Source organism: Nelumbo lutea, chromosome 4 (genome assembly GCF_056320005.1).
Source record: "Nelumbo lutea isolate HS-2025 chromosome 4, American lotus-T2T, whole genome shotgun sequence".
NCBI classification, from domain to species: Eukaryota; Viridiplantae; Streptophyta; class Magnoliopsida; order Proteales; family Nelumbonaceae; genus Nelumbo; species Nelumbo lutea.
This window is the reverse complement of record NC_142687.1, coordinates 50663168-50688035: the sequence shown is the minus strand read 5'-3', so window position 1 is coordinate 50688035 and position 24868 is coordinate 50663168. Positions and strand designations below refer to the sequence as shown.

The following is a 24868-nucleotide window of genomic DNA, read 5'->3' as shown; positions in this document are numbered from 1 at the left end:
ATTCCGCAACCTTTATGGCGTCCATTAGATGGATCCTACCATTCTTTCAGCTTGTGCATAGTTACCCAGGGAGGAAAGCTGCATACACCGTATTTCAAGTCTAAAAGATTTAATGTAGGGGAGCAAGATAGTGCAAAAACATTTAAGCGAGCAAGAATCAAACGGGTGCGATAATACCAGCACTAATGCATCGTATCCAATTAGAACTCCGAACTTAAGTGTGCTTGGGCGAGAGTAGTACTAGGATGGGTGACCTCCTGGGAAGTCCGCGTGTTGCACCCTCAAGTTTCTTAATATTCTATTTTTTATATCCTATTTGCAAATTCCATTTGTCGTTTCGGAGAGACAACTAGAAACAACGCGTCGGATACCCGGACCATTTGCGGCACGATCGTCATTACTGAATGGGAACGGTGCAAGAACCGGGCTTTTGGCATTCGTTGTGCATTGTGGGCCCCGAGATAAATTTGCATCTATCCGGGGCTGCGGCAGATCTAGAAAGGAATAACTCTGCTCACGTGGGAGCTTGTGCAGAGTTACCAAGGGAGGAAGGCTGCATACACCGTTTTTTCAAGTTTTAAATAATTAATGTAGGGGAGCAAGATAGTGCAAAAACATTTGAGTGAGCAAAAACCAAATGGGTGCGACCAAACCAGCACTAATGCATCGTATCCCAATAGAACTTCGAAGTTAAGTGTGCTTGGGCGAGAGTTGTACTAGGATGGGTGACCTACTGGGAAGTCCTTGTGTTGCACCCTCAATTTTCTTAATATTTTATTTTTGATATCCTATTTGCAAAATCCATTTGTCGTTTCGACGAGACAACTGGAAACAATGCGCCGCATACTCGAACCATTTGCGGCACGATTGTCATTACTGAATTGGAACGGTGCAAGAACCGGGCTTATGAAATTTGTCATGCATTGTGGGCCCCGAGATAGTATTGCATCTATCCGGGGCTGCGGCAAATCTGGAAAGGAATAACTCCGCTCACGTGGGAGTTTGTGCACAGTTACCAAGGGAGGAAAGCTGCATACACCATTTTCTCAAGGAATTCACTTGCTCTTTTTGAGCCGAAATGCTCTCTCTTGCTTCCAAGACCGGGCTGGACTGAAATTGGTCTTTTTGAACCTTCTTTTCTTGCCTTTTTCCTTCCTTTTCTTGGATTGATTATCCCTGAACCTATTCTTAGCATTAAGCTAAATTAAGGCAAAAATTAATAAAACCGGCATAAAAATCCATGCTAAAGTCCTCAAAAATTATAGATAAATTGTAAATTCATCAAATACCCCCACACTTAAGCTTTTGCTTGTCCTCAAGCAAAGACATCAGCCATAAACTTAACATTCCCCCCTTCTGTTCTCACCATTTACCTGGTGAACTTTTTAAGATAGAAATGCATTGAGTAGTCGGGGAAGTTTTGTAAGTGCTCAACTCTTATTCTTGTAAATTACCATTTAAGATATGTATCAGATCCGAGGAAAGGAGAATATGAATTTCATCATAGTATAGCCTTCACTCCTAATTCATATATAAATCAGCTCCTTAATTGTCAAGGTTAATAATCAAATTTCACTAAGTTTCACATCTGTAACTAAATCTCAATGAGAGTTCAACTTTAGAGTGCCCCTTTGAACATCGGTTGTCGCCACAATTACTTATTTCTAAGGGTGAGTGCATTTTATGCTCCATCTCACCTTTTTTTTTTCTTTTCGGTGTGAGTGCATTTTATGCTCCATCTCACACTTTTCTCTCTTTTTTTTTTTTTTTTTTTTTTTTTTTTTTTTTTTTTTTTTTTTCCGGTGTAAGTGAATCTTATGCTCCATCTCACACTGGTCACTTGCTTGAGGTAGGTAAATAGGACTCATGTTCTAAGCTGCTAGTTTTACTATTCAGCTCAGAATAGCGGAGTCAATTTGGGCTTTTGTCCTTCTTTTGCAATTATTGAACCTCAAGAATTAGCACTTCAGATGTGCACTAGCTTTCTTGACCATTAACAATGAAATCAAGGGCTTCCATACACATGAAGGAAGTTAGGGCTAGTCATGCTGAAAGGCATATTCAGCTCCCCTTTTCTCCTGCATATATCAAATTGGGTCATTCACAAGAATAAAAACTTAACAAGTACATCAGTCTCCCTCAACTCATTGAATTCCTTCTTAAAAAAATCATCAAATAAATAGTAATGAACTTGAGGGGTTCCAGTCTTTTTTTTGGTTATGTCATTGCCTACATATGTGTGTTGGGGTGCATGAGGTGCATGGTTTCAACCCCTATACCCTAGCCTCGGGCTCACTCCCCCACACTTGAGATGAACATTGTCCTCAATGTTCCTAGTGTTAGGGAGTCACACTTGCTAGAACAAACTGAAGAAAAGAAAATGATGAACTGAGTCCTTAAAGAATTGGAATTTTGAGAAAAAGATCTTTATTTTACTAACTAATATTCTAAAAAGATAAATGACAAAAAGATTCCTTAACTTGTTCATGAGCAAGCATAAGAGATTATTGGTTATCTAGATAAACAGTGGATGGAGGGGGTACAGTACTGCCCATTAAATATGGTTTCAGGCGCTGACCATTTACTTTAAACGTGCCCTAAACCGGGTGGGTGAGTTCTATAGCCCCATGGGGAAAAACCTGTGAAATGGTAAAGGGTCCAGACCACCTGGATCTCAGCTTACCTGGAAACAAGCGGAGACGGGAATTATATAACAATACCTGTTGGCCTACATAAAAGTCCCATCTCAGCAAGTTCTTATCATGCCAGTTTTTTATTCTTTCTTTATAAACTTTGGCATTCTCATAGGTGGTAAGTCTGAATTCATCCAATTCATTCAATTGCATCCGCCTTTTAGCCCCTGTGGCCTGAATGTCAAAATTTAAGAATTTAAGAGCCCAATAGGCCTTGTGTTCCAATTCAACTGGTAAATGGCATGCTTTACCAAAGACCAATCTGTAGGGGGACATGCCAATAGGTGTCTTAAATGCAGTTCTGTATGCCCATAATGCATCATCTAATTTGATGGACCAATCTTTTCTGGCGGATGCTACGGTCTTTTCCAGAATTCTTTTGAGTTCCCTGTTAGCCAACTCCACTTGGCCACTGGTTTGAGGGTGATAAGGGGTAGCTAATTTATGTGTAATTCCATATTTCTGCATTAACCTCTCAAATTGGCTATTGCAGAAGTGAGTTCCCCTATCACTAATTATAGCTCGCGGAGTGCCAAATTGGGAGAATAGCTTCTTTAGGAAGTGTACTACCCTTCTTGAGTCATTTGTGGGTAAAGCCATGGCTTCTACCCATTTGGATACATAGTCAACTGCAACGAGGATGTACTTATTCCCAAAAGAATTCGGGAAAGGTCCCATGAAATCTATACCCCAAACATCAAAGATTTCACAGATTAAAATATTGGAAAGGGGCATTTCATTCCGTCGGGAAATGTTTCCCAATCTTTGGCATTTGTCACATGTGGACACATACCGATGGGCATCTTTGAAGAGTGTGGGCCAATAAAAACCTTATTGCAAAACCTTGGCTGCAGTGCGACTAGCTCCAAAATGACCTCCTGCTTCTTTATCATGGCAAAATTGGAGTACCGACTCCATCTCCTCCTCGGGGACACATCTCCTTATGATCTGATCTGCACACAATTTATACAAAAAGGGTTCCTCCCACAGATAGTATTTTACATCAGAAAAGAATTTCTTTTTCTGTTGATATGAAAGGTTAGGAGGAAGGACTTGTGCAGCTAGATAATTAGCAAAATCAGCATACCAAGGATATGAGTATTTCTATATTGAGTACAACTGCTCATCCGGAAATTCTTCTCGAATGTTGCTGGTTATCTCCTCTTTTGAGCTTACCGTGTCCAACCGGGAGAGATGGTCAGCAGCCAGGTTTGCAGCACCCTTCAGGTCTCTAATCTCAATGTCAAACTCTTGCAATAAAAGGATCCACCTGATCAGTCTTGGTTTTGAGTTTTGCTTGGTAAACAAGTGCCTTAATGCCGAGTGATTTGTGTCGACAGCAACCTTGGATAATATCAGATATGAACGAAACTTATCAAGTGCAAATATTACTACTAACAGCTCCTTTTCTGTGGTGGTGTAATTGAGTTGGGGTCCAGTCAAGGTTCTGCTAGCATAGTAAATTGGCTGAAAATGTTTGTTCATTCTTTGTCCTAAAACAGCTCCTGTAGCAAAATCACTCGCATCACACATCAATTCAAATGGGAGGGTCCAATCTGGTGCTACCATGATAGGTGCATGGATCAATTTGTCTTTCAAGATGTTGAAAGCATGAAGACATTCAGTTGAAAATTCAAAAGGTACTTCTTTCTGAAGCAAGGTAGATAATGGCTTGGAAATTTTTGAGAAATCTTTAATAAACCTTCTATAGAATCCGACATGTCCTAAGAAACTTCTCAAAGAACGAACAGATGTTGGGGTTGGTAATTTTTCAATTGCCTCCACCTTGGCCTTGTCGACTTCTATACCTCTTTGAGAGATCTTGTGTCCAAGCACTATGCCTTCTTGCACCATAAAATGACATTTCTCCCAATTTAACACAAGATGTGTTTCTTTACATCTAGTAAGCACCTGTTCCAAATTATTCAAACATGCATCAAACGAAGAGCCAAAAACTGAAAAATCATCCATGAAGATCTCAATAAATTTTTCAACCATATCAGAAAATATAGACATCATACATCGCTGAAAGGTTACTGGGGCATTGCATAACCCAAAGGGCATCCTTCGGTATGCAAAGGTTCCATATGGGCAAGTAAAAGTGGTCTTTTCTTGATCTTCTGGTGCAATTGGTATCTGGTTATACCCTGAATATCCATCCAAGAAACAATAATACTCATGCCCGGCTAGCCTCTCCAACATTTGATCCATAAATGGGAGAGGGAAATGGTCCTTCCGGGTGGCTTCATTTAATTTTCTATAGTCAATACACACACGCCATCCGGTAATGGTTCTAGTAGGGATGAGTTCATTTTTCTCATTTGGAACAACAGTCGTACCCCCTGTTTTGGGCACAACTTGCACAGGGCTTACCCAAGAACTATCAGAAATAGGATAAATGATCCCAGCATCTAACAACTTAATTATTTCAGCCTTTACCACTTCTTTCATGTTGGGATTCAGGCGCCTTTGGGGCTGAACGGAAGGCTTGCTGTCCTCTTCCATCAAAATTCTGTGAGTGCAGATTGATGGATTAATGCCTTTGATATCTTCTACCTTCCAAGCTATAGCATTCTTGTGTTCCCGCAGCACTCTTAATAATTTTTCTCTTTGTAAGGGATTTAGTGCTGCGGAAATTATCACGGGGAGATCTGATGGTTCCTCAAGGAAAGCATACTCTAAATGGGATGGTAATTGCTTCAGTTCAAGGGTGGGGGGTTCTTGGGGTGATGGCTTACCTGATGGTCCGGGCAATTTGCCTAAGTTCTCTAATTTAAGAAACCCCTTTCCCTTGATTTGAGGCTTATCGTTCAGGTATGCTATCATGAGGTTTATTTTTTCATTTTCTGCTTCTTCAAGTTCTCCCTGCTGGAGGCAGAGTTCAAGAGGATCAGTTATTCTACTTACCTGGAAGCATTCATCAATTGTCAATTCAATGGCATCAATCATAAAACAAGAATCATCACTAGAGGGTGCATGTTTCATAGCATCAGACATTTTAAAAATTATCTCCTCATCTTGTATCCTAAGGCTGAGTTGTCCTTGTTGGACATCAATCATTGCTTTCCCGGTAGCCAGGAAAGGTCTCCCTAGGATAAGCGGGACCTCCACATCTTCTTGCATGTCTAACACAATGAAATCAACTGGAAAAATGAATTTGTCAACTTTAACTAACACATCTTCTATGATCCCCCTAGGATGTCTAATGGATCTATCAGGCAATTGTAATGCCACTCTAGTGGGTTGGGGTTCATTCAACCCCAATTTCTTGAAGATAGAATATGGCATTAAATTGATGCTAGCTCCCAGGTCACATAAAGCTTTTTCAATTTTTAAACTGCCAATGGTACAAGGAATAGTGAAACTCCCTGGATCTTTGAGTTTCTGAGGCAGCTTGTTCAGAAGGATAGCAGAACATTCCTCATTTAATGTAACTGTAGCCACATCTCCCAGTTTCCTTTTGTTTGCCAATAATTCCTTCAAAAACCTTGCATAGTGTGGCATCTGGGCTAAAGCATCAGCAAAAGGAATATTAATATGTAAACTTTTAAATATTTCAAGAAACTTACCAAATTCCTTCTCCAATTTTTGTTGCTCCAGCCTGTTAGGGAATGGAACTTGTGGTTGTTGGTGCATCCCTTGTTGTGCTTCTGGTTGTTCCATCTTCTGTTGTCTGGTTCCAAGGCTTGTTTCTGCCTTGGGTTCAGCCCAATTCTTCTTTTCTACCTCAGGCAACTCTTTTCCACATCTTAAGGAAATAGCATGCACCTGCTCTCGTGGATTCACTTCAGTGTTGCTTGGAAGAGTTCCCGGCAGTCTGGAAGAGATTAATTGTGCCAATTGCCCCACTTGGTTTTCCAGGTTTTTGATTGAGGCTTCCTGGTTCTGGAACCTAGTTTCTGCACCTGCTATAAATTTTGTCATCAGTTCCTCCAAATTGGATTTCAGTTCAGGCTGATGATAAGTCTGGTGGAACAGCTTGGAAATATGCTGATTTGGCCAGGACTGGTTTGAATGTCCCCTCCATCCTGGATGAAAAGTATGGTGACTCTGGTAACCCTGCTGTCTTGACGAATTGCTGACATAGTCAACTTGTTCAGTAGATGGTCTGAACTGATTGCCAACTTGGCAGTCTGTACTGATGTGGCCTCCCCCACACAATTCACAATTAAGAGGCTGCACATGCATGGCAGCTATCTGCATTTCATCTATTTTTTTACTGAGTGCTCCTATTTGTGCAGCTAGTGCTGTATAAGTGTCAACATTATGCAAGCCTTGCTGCTTCCTAGTTTGAGTCCTTTCCGAATGCCATTGATAATTGTTGGCTGCCATTTCCTCAATAAGTGCATGGGCAACTTCAGGAGTTTTATTATTTATGGATCCTCCGGCTGCAGCATCTAATATGGTCTTATTTGAGTCAGTAAGACCATTATAGAAAGTCTGCACTTGCAGCCAAATGGGGAGGCCATGGTGAGGAACTCTCCTTAACAGCTCCTTGTATCGTTCCCATGTTTCATATAAAGATTCCCCCTCTTGCTGGAAAAAAGTAGTGATGTCATTCCTCATTTTAGCAGTTTTAGAAGGGGGAAAATATTTAGAGAGAAAACGGCTGGCCATTTCGTCCCATGTGGCTATAGATCCTGCCGGTAATGAGTTCAACCAAGCTTTGGCTTTATCCTTCAAAGAAAATGGGAATAACCTCAGCCGGATGGCATCATCCCTTACCCCATTGTGTTTGAAGGTGTCACAGATTTCCAAGAAGTTAGCAATATGGGCATTCGGATCCTCATGGGCCATACCACAAAATTGAACCGTATTTTGTATCATTTGGATTATGGCCGGTTTAATTTCGAAGTTATTGGCAGCAATAGTTGGTCTGATAATGATGGAGACAGTCCCGGTGAGGGTGGGCTTGGCATAATCCATCATAGTTCTTTGTTCAGCCATTTCTTGTGCTTCTTGTCTGACTTGCTTAGCAGCTCTCAAACGGAAACGGAGAGTCCGTTCAATCTCCGGGTCGTAAAGGATCTCTTCCAGTTCAGGTCTGCTTGTCATAAACTGTTAAAGTCAAAACAATAAAAATGCCAATATTCACAAAAGAAAATAAATAACTAATCCTATCGCACTGAAAATGTAAAGTGAATTATTGGAATACAAAACCTACATCCTATCATGAATAAGTGAAGCCGATTATACTAAAAGCAGATTTAAACCAATCATCTTATTCAAGGTTCCTTTATCTACATCCATCGATTGCAACATCTGAATTCAGACCCAATTTAGATCTGAATTTAGAGAAATTAATAAATAATAATTCAGATCTGAGCTGGATATCTCATACACACTCATTGGTATACACTACAATATACATCCATTAAGGTTGGAATCAATTCTGTGATGCTTTAGGGCTGAAATCAGATCTGATCTGAGAAAAAAAAATTTAAAAGGATCTGAAATAAACTAAAACCAGTCCTGAGTTAGGCTTGGGTTAAAGATTTTAAACTCTACAATTGAAGCTCAAAGCTGTATAGATGATGCATATCAAACACTTGCTAAGACCCGAAAATTGGGTCATCAATGTTTGGTATTGCAAGCTATTCGGTCCATACAACTTTTGTAGAAATCTGAAATCAGGTCTGCTAACTGTTGCACTATAGCAACCCTGCTACAGATCTGAATGCTAATAGAAATACTTGGAAAGTGCTAATTTTTCTTAAATATCTGAGGCATAACAAATCTTCAATCCAAACATACACCTCCTTAGCTAATGTAGCTCAGTTACAAGTGGGTAAAGCCAAGAATTCAGTCCACCCAGAATTCATAGTATGCTCTGTATCAGTTCAGTCCTCACATCATATCAACTGCATTTCAGATTTGAATTTCTCTCATTCCTTGCTATCCATTCACCCTTGAGGCAGGTTGGATGTATCATAGGGTGGATTGGGGTAGTGATGGCACCCAATTCACCTCAAACTTGCATCGGTTCAGATCTGAGTTCAGAGGAATTCAGATCTGAACTGAGCAGATCTGTAACAGCAGAATTCAGATCTGAACTCAAGTCTGAGTTTGGATCTGAATTCTCAATTGCCTTACCTTCAGTTATTGCTACCAAATTGTTTTTGGGGAATAGCAGAAGTGCCCTAGGGTGAATTGGGGTGGTGATGACACCCAATTCCCCTCAAAATTGCATCAGTTCAGGTCTGAGTTCAGAGGAACTCAGATCTGAACTGTTGCAGATCTGCTGTAACAGAATTCAGATCTGAACTCAGATCTGAGTTCTGATCCGAATTCTCAATTGCTCCTCTTGTTGTTCAAAAGATCTCCCCTTTTTTTTTTTAATTTGTTTTTTTCTTTTTGTAATGAAAGAAAGAAAAAAAAAATAAAGTCTGAAACACAAGCAACTCTTTCGGCTGAGTGCTGCAGATCTGAAATCTGCTGATCTGAGTGCCGAATGCAACTCAGATCTGCAACACTCATGTTTTTTGTGAAATTTTTTTTTTTCTTTTTTTTTTCTTTTTGAAGGGAACAACATCAAGATTGAATAGAACTCAAATATGCCTTTATTAAAATGAAACTGAAACCAAAAAAAGAGAGTAATCTACTTAAGAAAGAAGAAACATAACTACATGAGTACAGCAGTTGCAGTCCAAGCTGAAATGAAAAAGTTAGCAAATTAACCCAACTATGAATGCAATGCTGAATGAGATCAGATTAAGAATGCTCAATGTTTCCTAATATTGCTTCTCTAAATCCCCGGCAACGGCGCCAAAAACTTGATGTGCGGCTCATTGTGACACTAGCAAGTGCACTAGCCGTTCAAATAATAAAGTAGTGAGTGAAGTATCGTTCCCACGAGGATTTAGGAAACAATTACCAATACTAAATTGAGAACTTCTTATCTGATCAACAAATAAATCAAAACTCTAATGAAAGCTAAGAAATCCTAAATTAAAATCTATCTAAATCATTGATCCAATTGCCTTCAATTCAGGTTAGAAGAGTAAACAGTAAATGTCAATCTCATAATTCAGCAATCTATCAATTTGGATCATTCGAATGAATCATGATTGAGCCTTGGTTTGGTGAAACCCCAAGGTCATGAACAGCCTCTCTCAAGCGCATGTTCATCCTATGCATGAGTGACGGTTCTTCTATCTTTAGCAAGAATCTATTCCCCATGCATGCATTTCTTCAAACACTTCTAAGGCATTAATTCAAATCTGAATTGATCACCAACTGAATTGTGCAAGTTATCTCTAACCTTGCACTCAATTCAGTTCTTGAATAGTACATCTGAATTCCTAAAGTCTCTCTCAAGCACTCTAAGAATTCCAAGCTGTAGATTAATTCGCCCAATCTGAAATTTGCAGATCTGAATTCTCTTTCAAGCAATTCAGATCTTGCAATCTCAGATCTGAGAATTCAGATCTGAGTTTTGAAGGTTAGTTGGCCGAATTGATCTGCAATCACACCCTTATTCAAGAAACTTCAAGTACAATGCATGACCACTTGAATGAATCAAAAAGAATTAGATTGCTGAACTGAAATTTTACAAGCTGAAATACATCAAGGAAGAATGGAAACAAGGTGAAAGAAGAAAGAACATATAACAAAGAAACTGAATTCAAATCAAAAGAGAATGAAACTACAAATGATTTATTACAAAAAAATCTTTGAATCACAATCCCTCAATTCGAACTCACCTTCTTCTTCTAGCTTGCTTGCCTTGAACTTCCTTCAGCCCTTCTTCTTCTTCTTCCTTGCGCCTAGCCTTCTTCTCTTCTCTTCTCTCAAGGTGGCCGAACCTCTAAGAGTGGGAGAGCCTTTCTCTCAAGCAATTGAACAACTTTCTCCCCTCCTAGAGGCCTCCTTATATAGTTTTTCAACGGGGCTCTTGTCCTTTCTTGAATCCTCTAGAATGGGGTGTATTACACCCCTCATGAACCTTCTAGAGTGCTCCCTCCTTCTCTTCAAGAAACTCCTAAAAGTTGCCGCCCCTAGCTCCCTTTGGGCTGCTATTTGGGCTACAACTTAGCTTGCTTTTGAGCTCATGTGGGCTACACTCTAGGCTGTTATTTGCGCTAAAAATGGGGCTTCCTTGCTGGGCCAAATTCTCCTCATAGCTAGGCTTTATTTTTTTGGGTTTTCTCATGGAATTCACTTGCTCTTTTTGGGCCGAAATGCTCTCTCTTGCTTCCACGACCGGGCTGGACTGAAATTGGTCTTTTTGAACCTTCTTTTCTTGCCTTTTTCCTTCCTTTTCTTGGATTGATTATCCCTGAACCTATTCTTATCATTAAGCTTAATTAAGGCAAAAATTAATAAAACCGGCATAAAAATCCATGCTAAAGTCCTCAAAAATTATAGATAAATTGTAAGTTCATCAGTAATACACCCCATTCTAGAGGCTTCAAGAAGGGGCAAGAGCCCCCTTGAAAAACTATATAAGGAGGCCTCTAGGAGTGGAGAAAGTTGTTCAATTGCTTGAGAGAAAGGCTCTCCCATTCTTAGAGGTTCGGCCACCTTGAGAGAAGAGAAGAGAAGAAGGCTAGGCGCAAGGAAGAAGAAGAAGAAGGGCTGAAGGAAGTTCAAGACAAGCAAGCTAGAAGAAGAAGGTGAGTTCGAATTGAGAGTTTGTGATTCAAAGATCTTTTGTAATAAATCATTTGTAGTTTCATTATCTTTTGATTTGAATTCAGTTTCTTAGTTATATGTTCTTTCTTCTTTCTCCTTGTTTCCATTCTTCCTTGATGTATTTCAGCTTGTAAAATTTCAGTTCAGCAATTTAATTCTTTTTGATTCATTCAAATGGTCATGCATTGTATTTGAAGTTTCTTGAATAAGGGTGTGATTGTAGATTAATTCGGCCAACTAACCTTCAAAACTCAGATCTGAATTCTCAGATCTGAGATTGCAAGATCTGAATTGCTTGAAAGAGAATTCAGATCTGCAATTTTTAGATTGGGCGAATTAATCTATAGCTTGGAATTCCTAGAGTGCTTGAGAGAGACTCTTGGAATTCAGATCTACTATTCAAGAACTGAATTGAGTACAAGGTTAGTGATAACTTGCACAATTCAGTTGGTGATCAATTCAGATTTGAATTGATGCCTTAGAAGTGTTTGAAGAAATGCATGCATGGGGATTAGATTCTTGCTAGAGATAGAAGAACCGTCACTCATGCATAGGATGAACATGCGCTTGAGAGAGGCTGTTCATGACCTTGGGGTTTCACCAAACGAAGGCTCAATCATGATTTATTCGAATGATCCAAATTGATAGATTGCTGAATTCTGAGATTGACATTTACTGCTTACTCTTCTAACCTGAATTGAAGGCAATTGGACCAATGATTTAGATAGATTTTAATTTAGGATTTCTTAGCTTTCATTAGAGTTTTGATTTATTTGTTGATCAGATAAGATGTGTTCAATTTAGTATTGGTAATTGTTTCCTAAATCCTCGTGGGAACGATACTTCACTCATTACTTTATTACTTGAACGGCTAGTGCACTTGCTAGTGTCACAATGAGCCACACATCATGTTTTTGGCGCCGTTGCCGGGGATTTATAGAAGCAATATTAGGAAACATTGAGCATTCTTAATCTGATCTCATTCAGCATTGCATTCATAGTTGGGTTAATTTGCTAACTTTTTCATTTCTGCTTGGACTACAACTGCTGTACTACTATAGTTATGTTTCTTCTTTCTTAAGTAGATTACTTTCTTTTTCTGGTTTCAGTTTCATTTTAATAAAGGCATATTTGAGTTCTATTCAATCTTGATGTTGTTCCCTTCAAAAAGAAAAAAAAAAGAAAAAAAAATTTCACAAAAAAACATGAGTGTTGCAGATCTGAGTTGCATTCGGCACTCAGATCAGCAGATTTCAGATCTGCAGCACTCAGCCGAAAAGAGTTGCTTGTGTTTCAGACTTTATTATTATTTTTTTCTTCTTTCATTACAAAAAAAAAAAAAAATGAAAAAAAAAGGGGGGAGATCTTTTGAACAACAAGAGGAGCAATTGAGAATTCGGATCAGAATTCAGATTTGAATTCAGATCTGAATTCTGCTATTGCAGATCTGCAACAGTTCAGATCTGAGTTCCTCTGAACTCAGACCTGAACTGATGCAATTTTGAGGGGAATTGGGTGTCATCACCACCCCAATTCACCCTAGGGCACTTCTGCTATTCCCCAAAAACAATTTGGTAGCAATAACTGAAGGTAAGGCAATTGAGAATTCAGATCCAAACTCAGACTTGAGTTCAGATCTGAATTCTGCTGTTACAGATCTGCTCAGTTCAGATCTGAATTCCTCTAAACTCAGATCTGAACCGATGCAAGTTTGAGGTGAATTGGGTGCCATCACTACCCCAATCCACCCTATGATACATCCAACCTGCCTCAAGGGTGAATGGATAGCAAGGAATGAGAGAAATTCAAATCTGAAATGCAGTTGATATGATGTGAGGACTGAACTGATACAGAGCATACTATGAATTCTGGGTGGACTGAATTCTTGGCTTTACCCACTTGTAACCGAGTTACATTAGCTAAGGAGGTGTATGTTTGGATTGAATAATTGTTATGCCTCAGATATTTAAGAAAAATTAGCACTTTCCAAGTATTTCTTTTAGCATTCAGATCTGTAGCAGGGCTGCTATAGTGCAACAGTTAGCAGACCTGATTTCAGATTTCTACAAAAGTTGTATGGGCCGAATAGCTTGCAATACCAAATATTGCAGACCCAATTTTCAGGTCTTAGCAAGTGTTTGATATGCATCAGCTATACAGGTTTGAGCTTCAATTGTAGAGTTTAAAATCATTAACCCAAGCCTAACTCAGGACTGGTTTTAGTTTATTTCAGATCCTTTTAATTTTTTTTTTTTTTTTTTCAGATCAGATCTGATTTCAGCCCAAAAGCATCACAGAATTGATTCCAACCTTAATGGATATATATTGTAGTGTATACCAATGAGTGTGTATGAAATATCCAGCTCAGATCTGAATTATTATTTATTAATTTCTCTAGACTAACAATACCAAAGACTTGTAGATCTGAACTCAGATCTAAATTGGGTCTGAATTCAGATGTTGCAATCGTTGGATGTAGATAAAGGAACCTTGAATAAGATGATTGGTTTAAATCTGCTTTTAGTATAATCGGCTTCATTTATTCATGATAGGATGTAGGTTTTGTATTCCAATAATTCACTTTACATTTTCAGTGTGATAGGATTAGTTATTTATTTTCTATTGTGAATATTGGCATTTTTATTGCTTTGACTTTAACAGTTTATGACAAGCAGACCAGAACTGGAAGAGATCCTTTACGACCCGGAGATTTAACGGACTCTCCGTGTCCGTTTGAGAGCTGCTAAGCAAGTCAGACAAGAAGCACAAGAAATGGCTGAACAAAGAACTATGATGGATTATGCCAAGCCCACCCTCACCGGGACTGTCTCCAGCATTATCAGGCCAACTATTGCTGCCAATAACTTCGAAATTAAACCGGCCATAATCCAAATGATACAAAATACGGTTCAGTTTTGTGGTATGGCCCATGAGGATCCGAATGCCCATATTGCTAACTTCTTGGAAATCTGTGACACCTTCAAACACAATGGGGTAAGGGATGATGCCATCCGGCTGAGGTTATTCCCATTTTCTTTGAAGGATAAAGCCAAAGCTTGGTTGAACTCATTACCGGCAGGATCTATAGCGACATGGGACGAAATGGCCAGCCGATTTCTCTCTAAATATTTTCCCCCTTCTAAAACTGCTAAAATGAGGAATGACATCACTACTTTTTTCCAGCAAGAGGGGGAATCTTTATATGAGTCATGGGAACGATACAAGGAGCTGTTAAGGAGAGTTCCTCACCATGGCCTCCCCATTTGGCTGCAAGTGCAGACTTTCTATAATGGTCTTACTGACTCAAATAAGACCATATTAGATGCTGCAGCCGGAGGATCCATAAATAATAAAACTCCTGAGGTTGCCCATTCACTTATTGAGGAAATGGCAGCCAACAATTATCAATGGCATTCGGAAAGGACTCAAACTAGGAAGCAGCAAGGCTTGCATAATGTTGACACTTATACAGCACTAGCTGCACAAATAGGAGCACTCAGTAAAAAAATAGATGAAATGCAGATAGCTGCCATGCATATGCAGCCTCTTAATTGTGAATTGTGTAGAGGAGGCCACATCAGTACAGACTGCCAAGTTGGCAATCAGTTCAGACCATCTACTGAACAAGTTGACTATGTCAGCAATTCGTCAAAACAGCAAGGTTACCAGAGTCACCATACTTTTCATCCAGGATGGAGGGGACATTCAAACCAGTCCTGGCCAAATCAGCATATTTCCAAGCCGTTCCACCAGACTTATCATCAGCCTGAACCGAAATCCAATTTGGAGGAACTGATGACAAAATTTATAGCAGGTGCAGAAACTAGGTTCCAGAACCAGGAAGCCTCAATCAAAAACTTGGAAAACCAAGTGGGGCGATTGGCACAATTAATCTCTTCCAGACTGCCGGGAACTCTTCCAAGCAACACTAAAGTGAATCCACGAGAGCAGGTGCAAGCTATTAACTTAAGAAGTGGAAAAGAGTTGCCTGAGGTAGAAAAGAAGAATTGGGCTGAACCCAAGGCAGAAACAAGCCTTGGAACCAGACAACAGAAGATGGAACAACTAGAAGCACAACAAGGGATGCACCAACAACCACAAGTTCCATTCCCTAACAGGCTGAAGCAACGAAAATTGGAGAAGGAATTTGGTAAGTTTCTTGAAATATTTAAAAGTTTACATATTAATATTCCTTTTGCTGATGCTTTAGCCCAGATGCCACACTATGCAAGGTTTTTGAAGGAATTATTGGCAAACAAAAGGAAACTGGGAGATGTGGCTACAGTTGCATTAAATGAGGAATGTTCTGCTATCCTTCTGAACAAGCTGCCTCAGAAACTCAAAGATCCAGGGAGTTTCACTATTCCTTGTACCATTGGCAGTTTAAAAATTGAAAAAGCTTTATGTGACCTGGGAGCTAGCACCAATTTAATGCCATATTCTATCTTCAAGAAATTGGGGTTGAATGAACCCCAACCCACTAGAGTGGCATTACAATTGCCTGATAGATCCATTAGACATCCTAGGGGGATCATAGAAGATGTGTTAGTTAAAGTTGACAAATTCATTTTTCCAGTTGATTTCATTGTGTTAGACATGCAAGAAGATGTGGAGGTCCCGCTTATCCTAGGGAGACCTTTCCTGGCTACCGGGAAAGCAATGATTGATGTCCAACAAGGACAACTCAGCCTTAGGATACAAGATGAGGAGATAATTTTTAAAATGTCTGATGCTATGAAACATGCACCCTCTAGTGATGATTCTTGTTTTATGATTGATTACATTGAATTGACAATTGATGAATGCTTCCAGGTAAGTAGAATAACTGATCCTCTTGAACTCTGCCTCCAGCAGGGAGAACTTGAAGAAGCAGAAAATGAAAAAATAAACCTCATGATAGCATACCTGAACGATAAGCCTCAATTCAAGGGAAAGGGGTTTCTTAAATTAGAGAACTTAGGCAAATTGCCCGGACCATCAGGTAAGCCATCACCCCAAGAACCCCCCACCCTTGAACTGAAGCAATTACCATCCCATTTAGAGTATGCTTTCCTTTAGGAACCATCAGATCTCCCCGTGATAATTTCCGCAGCACTGAATCCCTTACAAAGAGAAAAATTATTAAGAGTGCTGCGGGAACACAAGAATGCTATAGCTTGGAAGGTAGAAGATATCAAAGGCATTAATCCATCAATCTGCACTCACAGAATTTTGATGGAAGAGGACAGCAAGCCTTCCATTCAGCCCCAAAGGCGCCTGAATCCCAACATGAAAGAAGTGGTAAAGTCTGAAATAATTAAGTTGTTAGATGCTGGGATCATTTATCCTATTTCTGATAGTTCTTGGGTAAGCCCTGTGCAAGTTGTGCCCAAAAAAGGGGGTACGACTGTTGTTCCAAATGAGAAAAATGAACTCATCCCTACTAGAACCATTACCGGATGGCGTGTGTGTATTGACTATAGAAAATTAAATGAAGCCACCCGGAAGGACCATTTCCCTCTCCCATTTATGGATCAAATGTTGGAGAGGCTAGCCGAGCATGAGTATTATTGTTTCTTGGATGGATATTCAGGGTATAACCAGATACCAATTGCACCAGAAGATCAAGAAAAGACCACTTTTACTTGCCCATATGGAACCTTTGCATACCGAAGGATGCCCTTTGGGTTATGCAATGCCCCAGCAACCTTTCAGCGATGTATGATGTCTATATTTTCTGATATGGTTGAAAAATTTATTGAGATCTTCATGGATGATTTTTCAGTTTTTGGCTCTTCGTTTGATGCATGTTTGAATAATTTGGAACAGGTGCTTACTAGATGTAAAGAAACACATCTTGTGTTAAATTGGGAGAAATGTCATTTTATGGTGCAAGAAGGCATAGTGCTTGGACACAAGATCTCTCAAAGAGGTATAGAAGTCGACAAGGCCAAGGTGGAGGCAATTGAAAAATTACCAACCCCAACATCTGTTCGTTCTTTGAGAAGTTTCTTAGGACATGTCGGATTCTATAGAAGGTTTATTAAAGATTTCTCAAAAATTTCCAAGCCATTATCTACCTTGCTTCAGAAAGAAGTACCTTTTGAATTTTCAACTGAATGTCTTCATGCTTTCAACATCTTGAAAGACAAATTGATCCATGCACCTATCATGGTAGCACCAGATTGGACCCTCCCATTTGAATTGATGTGTGATGCGAGTGATTTTGCTATAGGAGCTGTTTTAGGACAAAGAATGAACAAACATTTTCAGCCAATTTACTATGCTAGCAGAACCTTGACTGGACCCCAACTCAATTACACCACCACAGCCAATTTTCTATACTCATATCCTTGGTATGCTGATTTTGCTAATTATCTAACTGCACAAGTCCTTCTTCCTAATCTTTCATATCAACAGAAAAAGAAATTCTTTTCTGATGTAAAATACTATCTGTGGGAGGAACCCTTTTTGTATAAATTGTGTGCAGATCAGATCATAAGGAGATGTGTCCCCTAAGAGGAGATGGAGTCGGTACTCCAATTTTGCCATGACAAAGAAGCAGGAGGTCATTTTGGAGCTAGTCGCACTGCAGCCAAGGTTTTGCAATCAGGTTTTTATTGGCCCACACTCTTCAAAGATGCCCATCGGTATGTGTCCACATGTGACAAATGCCAAAGATCGGGAAACATTTCCCGACGGAATGAAATGCCCCTTTCCAATATTTTAATCTGTGAAATCTTTGATGTTTGGGGTATAGATTTCATGGGACCTTTCCCGAATTCTTTTGGGAATAAGTACATCCTCGTTGCAGTTGACTATGTATCCAAATGGGTAGAAGCCATGGCTTTACCCACAAATGACTCAAGAAGGGTAGTACACTTCCTAAAGAAGCTATTCTCCCGATTTGGCACTCCGCGAGCTATAATTAGTGATAGGGGAACTCACTTCTGCAATAGCCAATTTGAGAGGTTAATGCAGAAATACGGAATTACACATAAATTAGCTACCCCTTATCACCCTCAAACCAGTGGCCAAGTGGAGTTGGCTAACAGGGAACTCAAAAGAATTCTGGAAAAGACCGTAGCATCCGCCAGAAAAGATTGGTCCATCATATTAGATGATGCATTATGGGCATACAGAACTGCATTTAAGACACCTATTGGCATGTCCCCCTACAGATTGGTCTTTGGTAAAGCATGCCATTTACCAGTTGAATTGGAACACAAGGCCTATTGGGCTCTTAAATTCTTAAATTTTGACATTCAGGCCACAGGGGCTAAAAGGCGGTTGCAATTGAATGAATTGGATGAATTCAGACTTACCACCTATGAGAATGCTAAAGTTTATAAACAAAGAATAAAAAACTGGCATGATAAGAACTTGCTGAGACAGGACTTTTATGTAGGCCAACAGGTATTGTTATATAATTCCCGTCTCCGCTTGCTTCCAGGTAAGCTGAGATCCAGGTGGTCTGGACCCTTTACCATTTCATAGGTTTTTCCCCATGGGGCTATAGAACTCACCCACCCGGTTCAGGGCACGTTTAAAGTAAATGGTCAGCGCCTGGAACCCCTCAAGTTCATTACTATTTATTTGATGATTTTTTTAAGAAGGAATTCAATGAGTTGAGGGAGACTGATGTACTTGTTAAGTTTTTATTCTTGTGAATGACCCAATTTGATATATGCAGGAGAAAAGGGGAGCTGAATATGCCTTTCAGCATGACTAGCCCTAACTTCCTTCATGTGTATGGAATCCCTTGATTTCATTGTTAATGGTCAAGAAAGCTAGTGCACATCTGAAGTGCTAATTCTTGAGGTTCAATAATTGCAAAAGAAGGACAAAAGCCCAAATTGACTCCGCTATTCTGAGCTGAATAGTAAAACTGGCAGCTTAGAACATGAGACCTATTTACCTACCTCAAGCAAGTGACCAGTGTGAGATGGAGCATAAGATGCACTCACACCAAAAAAAAAAAAAAAAAAAAAAAAAAAAAAAAAAAAAAAAAAAAGAGAGAGAAAAGTGTGAGATGGAGCATAAAATGTACTCACACCGAAAAGAAAAAAAAAAAAAAAAAAAAGGTGAGATGGAGCATAAAATGCACTCACCCTTAGAAATAAGTAATTGTGGTGACAACCGAGGTTCAAAGGGGCACTCTAAAGTTGAACTCTCATTGAGATTTAGTTACAGATGTGAAACTTAGTGAAATTTGATTATTAACCTTGACAATTAAGGAGCTGATTTATATATGAATTAGGAGTGAAGGCTAGACTATGATGAAATTCATATTCTCCTTTCCTCGGATCTGATACATATCTTAAATGGTAATTTACAAGAATAAGAGTTGAGCACTTACAAAAGTTCCCCGACTACTCAATGCATTTCTATCTTAAAAAGTTCACCAGGTAAATTGTGAGAACAGAAGGGGGGAATGTTAAGTTTATGGCTGATGTCTTTGCTTGAGGACAAGCAAAAGCTTAAGTGTGGGGGTATTTGATGAACTTACAATTTATCTATAATTTTTGAGGACTTTAGCATGGATTTTTATGCCGGTTTTATTAATTTTTGCCTTAATTTAGCTTAATGCTAAGAATAGGTTCTGGGATAATCAATCCAAGAAAAGGAAGGAAAAAGGCAAGAAAAGAAGGTTCAAAAAGACCAATTTCAGTCCAGCCCGGTCGTGGAAGCAAGAGAGAGCATTTCTGCTCAAAAAGAGCAAGTGAATTCCTTGAGAAAACCCAAGAAAATAAAGCCTAGCTATGAGGAGAATTCGGCCCAGCAAGGAAAGACCATTTTTAGCCCAAATAACAGCCTAGAGTGTAGCCCACATGATATCAAAAGCAAGCTAAGTTGTAGCCCAAATAGCAGCCCAAAGGGAGCTAGGGGTGGCAACTTCTAGGAGTTTCTTGAAGAGAAGGAGGGAGCACTCAAGAAGGTTCATGAGGGGTGTAATACACCCCATTCTAGAGGCTTCAAGAAGCGGCAAGAGCCCCTTAAAAAACTATATAAGGAGGCCTCTAGGAGGGGAGAAAGTTGTTCAATTGCTTGAGAGAAAGACTCTCCCACTCTTAGAGTTCGGCCACCTTGATAGAAGAGAAGAGAAGAAGGCTAGGCGCAAGGAAGAAGAAGAAGAAGGGATGAAGGAAGTTCAAGACAAACAAGCTAGAAGAAGAAGGTGAGTTCGAATTGAGGGATTGTGATTCAAATATTTTTTTATAATAAATCATTTGTAGTTTCATTCTCTTTTGATTTGACTTCAGTTTCTTAGTTATATGTTCTTTCTTCTTTCTCCTTGTTTCCATTCTTCCTTGATGTATTTCAGCTTGTAAAATTTCAGTTCAGCAATCTAATTCTTTTTGATTCATTCTGATGTGTGGCTCATTGTGACACAAGCAAGTGCATTAGCCGTTCAAGTAATAAAGTAGTGAGTGAAGTATCGTTCCCACGAGGATTTAGGAAACAATTACCAATACTAAATTGAACATTTCTTATCTGATCAACAAATAAATCAAAACTCTAATGAAAGCTAAGAAATCCTAAATTAAAATCTATCTAAATCATTGGCCCAATTGCCTTCAATTCAGGTTAGAAGAGTAAGTAGTAAATGTCAATCTCAGAATTCAGCAATCTATCAATTTGGATCATTCGAATGAATCATGATTGAGCCTTGGTTTGGTGAAACCCCAAGGTCATGAACAGCCTCTCTCAAGTGCATGTTCATCCTATGCATGGGTGACGGTTCTTCTATCTCTAGCAAGAATCTAATCCCCATGCATGCATTTCTTCAAACACTTCTAAGGCATCAATTCAAATCTGAATTGATCACCAACTGAATTGTGCAAGTTATCTCTAACCTTGCACTCAATTCAGTTCTTGAATAGTAGATCTGAATTCCTAGAGTCTCTCTCAAGCACTCTAGGAATTCCAAGCTGTAGATTAATTCGCCCAATCTGAAATTTGCAGATCTGAATTCTCTTTCAAGCAATTCAGATCTTGCAATCTCAGATCTGAGAATTCAGATCTGAGTTTTGAAGGTTAGTTGGCCGAATTGATCTGCAATCACACCCTTATTCAAGAAACTTCAAATACAATGCATGATCATTTGAATGAATTAAAAAGAATTAGATTGCTGAACTGAAATTTTACAAGCTGAAATACATCAAGGAAGAATGGAAACAAGGAGAAAGAAGAAAGAACATATAACTAAGAAACTGAATTCAAATCAAAAGAGAATGAAACTACAAATGATTTATTACAAAAAATCTTTGAATCACAATCCCTCAATCCGAACTCACCTTCTTCTTCTAGCTTGCTTATCTTGAACTTCCTTCAGCCCTTCTTCTTCTTCTTCCTTGCGCCTAGCCTTCTTCTCTTCTCTTCTCTCAAGGTGGCTGAACCTCTAAGAGTGGGAGAGCCTTTCTCTCAAGCAATTGAACAACTTTCTCCCCTCCTAGAGGCCTCCTTATATAGTTTTTCAAGGGGGCTCTTGCCCCTTCTTGAAGCCTCTAGAATGGGGTGTATTACACCCCTCATGAACCTTCTAGAGTGCTCCCTCCTTCTCTTCAAGAAACTCCTAGAAGTTGCCGCCCCTAGCTCCCTTTGGGCTGCTATTTGGGCTACAACTTAGCTTGCTTTTGAGCTCATGTGGGCTACACTCTAGGCTGTTATTTGGGCTAAAAATGGGCCTTCCTTGCTGGGCCGAATTCTCCTCATAGCTAGGCTTCTTCCCTTGGATTTTCCAAAGAGTTTCACTTGCTCTTCTTGGGCCGAATGAAATTCTCTTGCTCTCATGGCTGGGCCGGGCTGAACTTGATAAATTTTTGGGTTTTCTTTTCTTGCTTTTGCCTTCTTTTTGTTGCTTTGGCTCCCCCTGAAATCTTTCTTGCAATCAAGCTAAAATACGGCAAAAATTTAATTAAACCATTATAAAATTTCATGCAAAAACCTCATAAAATATAGATAAATTGTAAGTTCATCACATTCAAATGGTCATGCATTGTACTTGAAGTTTCTTGAATAAGGGTGTGATTGCAGATCAATTCGGCCAACTAACCTTCAAAACTCAGATCTGAATTCTCAGATCTGAGATTGCAAGATCTGAATTGCTTGAAAGAGAATTCAGATCTGCAAATTTCAGATTGGGCGAATTAATCTACAGCTTGGAATTCCTAGAGTGCTTGAGAGAGACTTTAGGAATTCAGATGTACTATTCAAGAACTGAATTGAGTGCAAGGTTAGAGATAACTTGCACAATTTAGTTGGTGATCAATTCAGATTTGAATTGATGCCTTAGAAGTGTTTGAAGAAATGCATGCATGGCGATTAGATTCTTGCTAGAGATAGAAGAACCGTCACTCATGCATAGGATGAACATGCGCTTGAGAGAGGCTGTTCATGACCTTGGGGTTTCACCAAACCAAAGCTCAATCATGATTCATTCGAATGATCCAAATTGATAGATTGCTGAATTCTGAGATTGACATTTACTGTTTACTCTTCTAACCTGAATTGAAGGCAATTGGACCAATGATTTAGATAGATTTTAATTTAGGATTTCTTAGCTTTCATTAGAGTTTTGATTTATTTGTTGATCAGATAAGAAGTTCTCAATTTAGTATTGGTAATTGTTTCCTAAGTCCTCGTGGGAACGATACTTCACTCACTACTTTATTACTTGAACGGCTAGTGCACTTGCTAGTGTCACAATGAGCCGCACATCAATTACACCCCTCATGAACCTTCTAGAGTGCTCCCTCCTTCTCTTCAAGAAACTCCTAGAAGTTGCCGCCCCTAGCTCCCTTTGGGCTGCTATTTGGGCTACAACTTAGCTTGCTTTTGAGCTCATGTGGGCTACACTCTAGGCTGTTATTTGGGCTAAAAATGGGCCTTCCTTGCTGGGCCGAATTCTCCTCATAGCTAGGCTTCTTCCCTTGGATTTTCCAAAGAGTTTCACTTGCTCTTCTTGGGCCGAATGAAATTCTCTTGCTCTCATGGCTGGGCCGGGCTGAACTTGATAAATTTTTGGGTTTTCTTTTCTTGCTTTTGCCTTCTTTTTGTTGATTTGGCTCCCCCTGAAATCTTTCTTGCAATCAAGCTAAAATACGGCAAAAATTTAATTAAACCATTATAAAATTTCATGCAAAAACCTCATAAAATATAGATAAATTGTAAGTTCATCACATTCAAATGGTCATGCATTGTACTTGAAGTTTCTTGAATAAGGGTGTGATTGCAGATCAATTCGGCCAACTAACCTTCAAAACTCAGATCTGAATTCTCAGATCTGAGATTGCAAGATCTGAATTGCTTGAAAGAGAATTCAGATCTGCAAATTTCAGATTGGGCGAATTAATCTACAGCTTGGAATTCCTAGAGTGCTTGAGAGAGACTTTAGGAATTCAGATGTACTATTCAAGAACTGAATTGAGTGCAAGGTTAGAGATAACTTGCACAATTTAGTTGGTGATCAATTCAGATTTGAATTGATGCCTTAGAAGTGTTTGAAGAAATGCATGCATGGCGATTAGATTCTTGCTAGAGATAGAAGAACCGTCACTCATGCATAGGATGAACATGCGCTTGAGAGAGGCTGTTCATGACCTTGGGGTTTCACCAAACCAAAGCTCAATCATGATTCATTCGAATGATCCAAATTGATAGATTGCTGAATTCTGAGATTGACATTTACTGTTTACTCTTCTAACCTGAATTGAAGGCAATTGGACCAATGATTTAGATAGATTTTAATTTAGGATTTCTTAGCTTTCATTAGAGTTTTGATTTATTTGTTGATCAGATAAGAAGTTCTCAATTTAGTATTGGTAATTGTTTCCTAAGTCCTCGTGGGAACGATACTTCACTCACTACTTTATTACTTGAACGGCTAGTGCACTTGCTAGTGTCACAATGAGCCGCACATCAATTACACCCCTCATGAACCTTCTAGAGTGCTCCCTCCTTCTCTTCAAGAAACTCCTAGAAGTTGCCGCCCCTAGCTCCCTTTGGGCTGCTATTTGGGCTACAACTTAGCTTGCTTTTGAGCTCATGTGGGCTACACTCTAGGCTGTTATTTGGGCTAAAAATGGGCCTTCCTTGCTGGGCCGAATTCTCCTCATAGCTAGGCTTCTTCCCTTGGATTTTCCAAAGAGTTTCACTTGCTCTTCTTGGGCCGAATGAAATTCTCTTGCTCTCATGGCTGGGCCGGGCTGAACTTGATAAATTTTTGGGTTTTCTTTTCTTGCTTTTGCCTTCTTTTTGTTGATTTGGCTCCCCCTGAAATCTTTCTTGCAATCAAGCTAAAATACGGCAAAAATTTAATTAAACCATTATAAAATTTCATGCAAAAACCTCATAAAATATAGATAAATTGTAAGTTCATCACATTCAAATGGTCATGCATTGTACTTGAAGTTTCTTGAATAAGGGTGTGATTGCAGATCAATTCGGCCAACTAACCTTCAAAACTCAGATCTGAATTCTCAGATCTGAGATTGCAAGATCTGAATTGCTTGAAAGAGAATTCAGATCTGCAAATTTCAGATTGGGCGAATTAATCTACA

At 39.3% G+C, this 24868-nt stretch overlaps 2 non-coding genes and 2 pseudogenes across 2 annotated transcripts; 3 read left to right on the top strand and 1 right to left on the bottom strand.

Moving 5' to 3' along the window:
* The first annotated feature begins 163 nt into the window (after positions 1-163).
* LOC148855710 (5S ribosomal RNA) lies at positions 164-282 on the top strand (annotated as a pseudogene).
* Positions 283-639: 357 nt separating this feature from the next.
* On the top strand, positions 640-758 carry LOC148855709 (5S ribosomal RNA; annotated as a pseudogene).
* Positions 759-7155: 6397 nt separating this feature from the next.
* LOC148855708 (small nucleolar RNA R71) lies at positions 7156-7262 on the top strand. Its single transcript, XR_016095177.1, has one exon. It is a non-coding gene; the product is annotated as a small nucleolar RNA R71 (small nucleolar RNA).
* A 7215-nt stretch (positions 7263-14477) lies between these two features.
* On the bottom strand, positions 14478-14584 carry LOC148855707 (small nucleolar RNA R71). Its single transcript, XR_016095201.1, has one exon. It is a non-coding gene; the product is annotated as a small nucleolar RNA R71 (small nucleolar RNA).
* Positions 14585-24868: the final 10284 nt, after the last annotated feature.